This window comes from Drosophila navojoa, unplaced genomic scaffold (assembly GCF_054131105.1).
Source record: "Drosophila navojoa isolate 15081-1374.11 unplaced genomic scaffold, UAZ_NAV_1.0 NAV_Backbone_216, whole genome shotgun sequence".
Taxonomy (NCBI): Eukaryota; Metazoa; Arthropoda; class Insecta; order Diptera; family Drosophilidae; genus Drosophila; species Drosophila navojoa.
The window spans coordinates 1,779-10,058 of NW_028301788.1; the positions used below are offsets into that span (position 1 = coordinate 1,779).

General features: G+C 45.2%; 1 pseudogene; it reads left to right on the forward strand.

Annotated features, from left to right (window-relative positions):
• Nucleotides 1–5,015: 5,015 nt before the first annotated feature.
• Nucleotides 5,016–7,317, forward strand: LOC149090410 (uncharacterized; annotated as a pseudogene).
• Nucleotides 7,318–8,280: the final 963 nt, after the last annotated feature.

Genomic DNA, 8,280 nt, shown 5'->3' on the forward strand with positions numbered 1-8,280 from the left:
CAATTTTGCCAAAAAGGGCTTTAAATTTTCATTAGCCAAACAGTCCTGAACAATCATATTAATCGTATGCGCTACGTATTTTATATTTGATGCGTTATCGGTAACAATTGCAGTGATTTTTTGTGTACATCGCGTAAGGAATTGGCAATGTTTTGTGCGGAATGGTTTGTTTCATATTTAAGTTTTGTAGTTGACAGAACTGCTGTCCGCATCTCAAAATCTTCAGTTATGAAATGACAACTAACTGATAAATAACTTTCATTCGCTCTTGAAGTCCAGCCGTCAGTAGTAACAGCGCAGAACTCAATCTTATCAAGAATCTCGCGCAGTTTCTGCTTTATTTCTATAAAGAGATTTGGTATGTGGACATCGCGCAACGTTCTTCGTGAACAATCAATTTTCGCGCAATGTTCTTCGTGATATCAGCTGGTAGCGTGGATCAAGAACCTCGACGAACTGCCGAAACTCTTGTCCTCCACTACACAGTATGGGTGAAAATCTGATGTTATATACGACGTAAGCGCACTGTCCAGTGTTTTTTTCCTGGCTGATGAGGCATCATATGTTGTTTTAAGAAGCGTTAGAATGGGGCCTGCAGCCTTCGGCTCTTCAGTGGTGCTCAAATCGGGACGCTTTCGTTTTAAATGAGCTGACAAATTTGTGGTATTTCCACTGGTTTGGCATATTTGGCCACATTTTATACATTTGGCAGACTTGCCATCCGCACACTTCTTAAAATGATCACACACCGCAGACATACCATATTTAGTCCGCTTGCGTGGTATCTCCTCCTCTCCATTTTCCTTATTCGCGTCGCAATCTACAAACAAATGCGTGTTTGTTACATTATTTGAAAACTCAAAAGTTGCAGACCACGTGTGTGGCTGCCATAAGCAGTAGAATAATATTTACCAACACCAAAATCCTAAATGAAAAGTGGGTTACGTTAGTATTTGAATTATATTGTTAAAATAATTTGCAAATTACCTGACAGCCTTATCCCACGCTTTTAATTCAAGTGATGGCACTGACCAGACAACACATAGACTAGACATGTAGAACAAATTTTTCTACAGCTCGACACTGTTAAGTTGAGGTACCACTATACTTCGTATTTGCTCGGCTCGGTCGCTGGAAGTTCACGCAGTGAAAATGCTGCACGACAAAAACAGTGCGCTGTGAGCGCTCAATCGAAATGGTCCCAATTCCATATGAAGCACAGCTATGTGTCATTTGTCCTACTCTCTTTCTCTCAGTCCCTCTCTCTTTAAGTGAAGCGTATACCGAAATATGTAAAGCGTTTGCCACGTTTATACAAAATGCTAGTTTTTTCATGATAATTTCTAAAAAGGGTATGAAAGTGTTGATGCTCATAATGAAAATGTTTTCGCGATGAGCATGCACACACACAGTCTCCGTTGCTACATGTATTACGAGCATTTGTATGCCTGTGTGCGAAGCTCTTGCTGCCTGTAGCAATTTTAAGTCAACAGCATTTGCATTTGGTTGATCTTGTGAAGTGCTCACATGCAACATACATATGTATATATGTACATTTGATTGTGTGTACGCATGCGATGCGATGGTCACAATTATGGAATAGCACTTGTAGAAGCATTTGTTTGCCTACTTGCCATTACATGTGCGTGTGTGTATGTGCATGTGTGTAAGCATGGGACATGAACATTGGCGTGCATGGTGTATGCATGGGACCTGAACATTGGCTGCCTACCTCAACTAAGAATTGTCTGAATGATTTTGGGTTCGAATCGAAGAGGCGCGTAACTCATACACATATGTAGTTGTGTGTGGTATAGTGACTGGCGGGTAGCTCGCACTTATATTTAAGCACCTGATTTCATATTAATGATCGTGGGTTGGTCTATTGTATGTCGTATAAGCATATGATCACATTATTGTAGTGTATACAATATATGAAGTAGACATATGCCCAACATAAGTAAGAGTATCATACTCACAACATAGCAACACTTGTTGCTTATTATAACAGCTATATATAAGTGCCGTAATATGATCGGTCACTTATATATGACTGGCAACGTAAGCATTAATACGTTCTCGTCCACGCCGTAGCTTAAACACTTGAATATACATATGTACATGCCTTCTGCATGTACATACAAACATACATATATACGCATACATACGGCATGCTATATACTCTCGTTCTGCCGCTGCTTTTAGCGACAGAACTCTTCATGTAAACGTTAAGTATTTAGGCTAAGACGAAACCTTTTCGAATTCAATATAGCATTAATAATTTACCACTTGACTTGATCAGTCATTTTTATTATATCTTTCTACAGTACATACATACATGCATGCACATATGAGCAGCCTTGGATTTATTTGATTTTCACTAGCGTACTTCTAAATTCATAATAAAAAGTTCCACATACATATGCACGGCACATTTAGAAAATAATAATAAACGTAAATTGCTAAATTGGTTGTAAGTAGTATCAATAAGTTTTCCGATAATTATCACCGGCCGCTACGGTGCACGATCAGAATTCATCGTAATATAAAAACTATTGCAAAATAAACAGAAAATAGATTTTTAGTCTTTTTATACCCTGAACCCATTGAAAATGGGAAATCAGGGTATAATGGTTTTGTTGAAATGTATGTAACAGGCAGAAGGAGGTGTGGCAGACCCCACAAAGTATATATATTCTTGATCAGGGCGACGAGCTGAGTTGATTTAGCCCTGGTCGTCTGTCTGTCCGTCCGTCCGTCCGTCTGTCCGTATGTTTGAACGCGTCGATTTCAGAAGATATAAGAGCTAGAGACTTCAACTTTTTTTAAAATGTCCGTATATAACGCGCGCATATCGAGTTTATCACTAAAAAACGATAACTCATTCCGATACTTTTTTATCGAGAAAAAACCGTATCGAAGATCACTTAAAAAATTATATCTCCTACATCTTTCAAGCTAGAGTCTCCAAATTTAAAATGTATATATTTAAATGAATTTTATACAATTTCGGTTTTTGTTAAAATTTGCCCCCACCCCTAAATCCACCCCCTCAACATCATCTTTGTAAAAGTCGTATATCAAATACTAGAGACTTGTGCTTCGGTATACACATACATTTAAACATCAAATAAGTTCTCCTAATATTGCCAACACTGCAGCGTGTGTTTATTTGTATGTGTATGTGTGTGCGTGTATTTGTTTGTATACGTGTGTGTGTGTGCGTGTGTGTGTGCTAACTATTATTGAAATATCAGTTGCTTGTAGGGTTCAGGGGATCTCGTAGTCGAGCAGTCTCGACTAGAGCTTTCTTACTTGTTTTAATCTTTTATTGTTAAAAGAAAATCTCCCCAGCTTAATAATTTAATTTACTTGTTTAATTTATCCTAACGCGGATCTACATACCAATCAATACTAATTCACTTCGTGAATGAGTATACAAAAAAAAAAACGAGGTAACAAAATTCAGCTGACAAGAAAGTGTTTACACAACTAAAACTATATATTCATTATAGTGTTTTAACTACTTTGTAGTTAAAGCTAGTATTTACACAAATTCTCAATGGGGTTTAAATCCGGGCTTTGAGCTGGCGTATCCGATACATTCTTACAATTATAAAGTAGCCAGCACCTAACAATACTTGCCTTATGTTTGGGATCATTGTCCTGGTTTACCATTGGCAAAGAACCCAAATTTGTTGGCACTGGCTACTAAATGTGTGCGCAAAATGTTCAAATACTGTCCAGCATCCATGGTGTTCTCAATAAAACATAGATCTCCAACTCCTTTTCTTGAGATGCACCCCCAGACCATTATCGAAAGTGTTCCAAACTTTATAGTCGGTATAATACTTTTATCCTCGAGGGCTTTTGTATGAAATAAATAAAGATTCTTAGCAACAAAAATTAAACAAAATTAAACAAAATCTTATTTTGAAAATCATTTGCTTTGTGTGCAATTTTTCTGCGCTGAGTCCGATCAGCTGTGTTGAAAACGATTACAATTGAAACCTTTCCGATCGCTATCGCCGACCGCCACAATTTCGGGCCGATACATCGCACGAATATTCGGTGATTTATCACTACATTACTTAATTATTTTATTTTATTTCTTTATTTTTTGTTTGTTTATATTTTATTTTTGTTTTTTGACTTTCTTTTTTATTTATTAAAAATTAAAAATAAGCAAATTTAATTAACTTAATTTATTCTAATTAAGTCAATTAATCTTTTTTTCAGCTTAATTTATTCTAATTAAGTTAACTCGAGTTTAATATATTATAATTATAATCTAATATATTCTAATTAAGTCAACCGAATTGTGTTTTGCTTAATGTATATGCCGTTCGGGCCGGGTGATAGTAGTGGACACTTTCACTCGCAGGGCACCAACGGTACTTCGGCCAATGGGAGGCGGCCACGCAATTTGGCGGGAAAGTGGCGTCCCCCGGATCACGCCACTTTACCGTGCGGCACGAGCAGCTGAAAGGCCCCGCTCCAGAGACGAGCAGGCCCCGTTACCACCCGAAGCAGGGCCTGTGGCTGGGGTCTAAAAGGCCACCGGCGGCTCCATATGAGATGATTAAAGGGTTGAAAAAAGTGAGAGTAGGAGTCAAAAATCAGAGTGAAAAGTGATTAGTGAAAGTCAGAGTGCCGTGAAAGTCAACGCGAGTGGTAAATAAGGACTCCCACGCTAGTGTTGTGCTGTGAGCGAGTGGGATAGTAGGAGAGGCCTGTTTATCTGAGCGAACCGCCAGAGTTTACAGACCGAGGTCCTGGCGTTTCCCGAATCGTCCCGGTGAACTAGCGTGTTTTAGAACAACACTCTCCCAGCCGGAGTGCATTGAACCAGCGCTAAGTAGGTGTGCTTCGCTAAGGCCAACCAGCGAACCAGCATAAATTTAAGTGACGTGTACATTTCAAACTTATTCAAGAGAATATACATTTACGCAATAAACCCTAAATTCACAAGCGACTAATTAATGTCGCAGGGGCTTCAACAAATAAATGGTGAGATGAGAGCCACATCCACCCCTCAACCTGAAATAAGGCCACGAGGACTCGGCAGCACAGCTCAAGAATATCCAAAGGTGGCCAAACAAGTGCGAGAGTGGAGCTTCCGCTTTGATGGCACCACGAAGCCTTTGGAGTTCTTGGAGCAAGTGGAGTGGTCGGCTGACACATATGGCCTGGATCTGGACATGATCCCGCGGGCGATGCCAGAGCTTCTGAAGGGCATGGCATTAAAGTGGTACGTGGCCAACAACAGGCACTGGACGACGTGGGCGACGTTTGTGTGCAGTTCCCTTGAGTTCTTCTTGCCCAGAGGCTATCTGGAGAAGCTGGAGGAAAACGTCAAACGCCGGACGAGAGACGAGAGCTTCAAGGTCTACATGGTGGAGATGCAGACTCTCATGCGGCCTCTGCGCTACGGAGCAGACCATGAGATAAAGCGCATCTATAATAACAGTCTGCCTCCTCGAGTTCGAGGAGCTGGAGAAGGACCGCGAGCGGTTGCGGCGGCAGCCACGGCCGGGTCGGAAACGATTTATGGCCATGGACGACGCTGGAGGCGAGGTGGAAAATCGCCGCATGGAGGATGAGGCGAAGCCTTCTCCTGCGCCAAGTACAGGCGCAACCGGAGCAAGGACACACATCCCGAATCCAGCCAGGGCATGCCGAGTGTCTGGCCAGGAGGGGCACCGCGCTTTTATGTGCCGCAACAAGGCACTGGATTTCTGCTGGCAGTGCGGGCGCATTGGGGTGGGAACGTTTGCCTGTTGCCAGTCAGGAAACGAACAACGGCACCCGCCATCCAGGGGCGAGCGGGAGCAGCGGCCAGGAGCCCCCAGGCGCTAGTGGGCCGTCTTTAGGATGAAGGCAGCCAGATGACAGCGATTGTGGCCATTGGAGCCACTCAACCAAAAAGCCATGATCGACACGGGAGCCACAAGCAGCTTTATAAGTAAAAAGCTTGCTGACAGGCTCAGAAGAGTGAGCGTGGTGCGTGCAACACGGCGGCGCATACGCTTAGCGGACGGCAGTTGCAGTCATGTGGACTCGCAGCTGGAGACGACGATCAGCCTGGGCAATCAGCAAAGCCAAATCCCGTTGCTGATTCTGCCAGGAGTGATCGGCGATCTGGTGCTGGGTTGGGATTTCTTAGCCAGCATGGGCACCACACTGGAGTGCGGTGGCTTGACACTGAGGATCGAGCCAAGAACCCCACAGTCGAGCGGACAGTCAGAGGAGAAGCTGTCCGTGGCTGTGACCAGCGTGGAGGCGAACATAGAGCAGCCAACGCCTATACACAAAGACCCAGAGGTGGACGCTTTTCTGAGGCATGAGCTGGAGAAGTTCCAGCATGTGAAAGGCACCACCAGGATCACGGAGCACCGGATCAGGATGCAGTACAACATGCTCATAAAGCAGCGCTACTTCCCCAAAAATCTAAAAATGCAGGCGGAGATCATCCTGTAGGTGGATGAGCTGCTGGCCACATAGCGCGCCGATTGTCATGGTTCGCAAGAAGAATGGGAACTGGCGGCTATGTGTGGATTATCGACAGCTGAACAGCAGATCTATTAAAGATGCATACCCATCATATTCTGAATCAACTGCGAAAGGCGCGGTACATCAGAAGCTTGAATCTGAAGGATGGGTATTGGCAGATACTAATGGAGAAGGCCAGCAGACCGCTGACGGCATTCACGGTGCCAGGAAAGTGGCTGTTCCAGTGGAAGGTGATGCTATTTGCGCTTCATTCCACGCCGGCCACATCCCAGCGAGTGTTGGACCAGATCATCGGACCAGAGATGATGCTCCATGCCTTCGCCTATCTGGACGACATCATCGTCATCGGCAGGACGCGACAGGAGCATATGAACAACCTACGAGAGGTGTTCCGGCGACTGCGGGCAGCCAACTTGAAAATCAACATCGACAAGTGCGATTTCTTTAAGAAGGAGCTGAAGTATCTGGGTCAAAAAGTCACGGAGGATGGATCCAGAGAAAGTGGCCGCTATCGCCGAGCTAAAGCCACCCAAAAACGTAAAAGAGTTACGACAATACGTGCGCGTGGCTTCATGGTACCGCCGGTAAATGCACTGCTCAAAAAGAGCACGAAGTGGGAATGGACGGAGGAGCGGCAAAGAGCGTTCGAGACGGTAAAGGTCAAATTGACGGTGCTGGCGTGCCCTGATTTCTCGAAGCCGTTTTGCTTGCAAAAGGACGCAAAAAATTATGACTTGGGGCAATCCTGACGGATTGTTCAGCCGGACACTGAACAGTGCTGAAAGGAACTATTCAGCTACTTAAAGGATGTGGCTGCATGGAAGTTGTGCGTGCCGGCGAACCGGTACTGGAGGAGAATAACGACGCAGCCACCGCTGGCCACCTTGGGAGCCGAAAAACAATCGCTCGGGTGGCAGCGCGGTATTACTGGCCAGGTATGTACCGGGATGTGAGAACATACGTACAGCGTTGCGAAGTGTGTCAGCGATATAAGCCCAGCCAGCTGCAAGCTGCTGGGCAAATGCTGACGCAGGTGACCGAGGAGCCATGGGCAACAGTTTGTGCCGATTTTTTTGGTGCACTGCCGAGATCAAAGCATGGGAACACTATGCTTTTGGTTTTCATAGATCGCTTTTCGAAATGGACGGAGATGGAACGCGGAACGCGAATAGCTTGGCTCTCCAAAAGAGCGGATCTTGGCGCGGTTCGGCACGCCAAAGGTGCACATTACTGACAATGGCACCCAATTCACCAGTCGGGTATTCAAGTTGTTTCTGGAGGAGCTTGGGGTGCGTCACCAGTTGACAGCACCATACACACCTCAAGAGAATCCCACTGAGAGGGCCAACAGATCAGTGAAGACGATGATTGCGCAGTTCGCTCGAGGTGACCAGAGATGCTGGGACGACGCCTTGCCGGAGTTGACGTTGGCGGTCAACAGCAGCGTGTCAGCATCCACAGGGTATTCGGCCGCCTTCATCACCCAAGGACGAGAGCCAAGGCTGCCCAAATCGCTGTTCGACGCGCAAACGATCGGCACAGGGCAGGAGGCACAGAGCCCAGTCGAGAGAGCCAACAAGATGCGCGAAGTGTTTGAGATAGTGCGTCGAAACCTGGAGAGAGCTGGACAGGATCAGGCGCGGCATTATAACCTACGGAGGCGGCAGTGGAAGCCGGCCGTGGGTGACAAGGTGTGGGCAAAGGAACGCCACTTGTCGAATGCCACAGAGGGTTTTGCAGCAAAACTGGCACCACGCTATGGAGGCC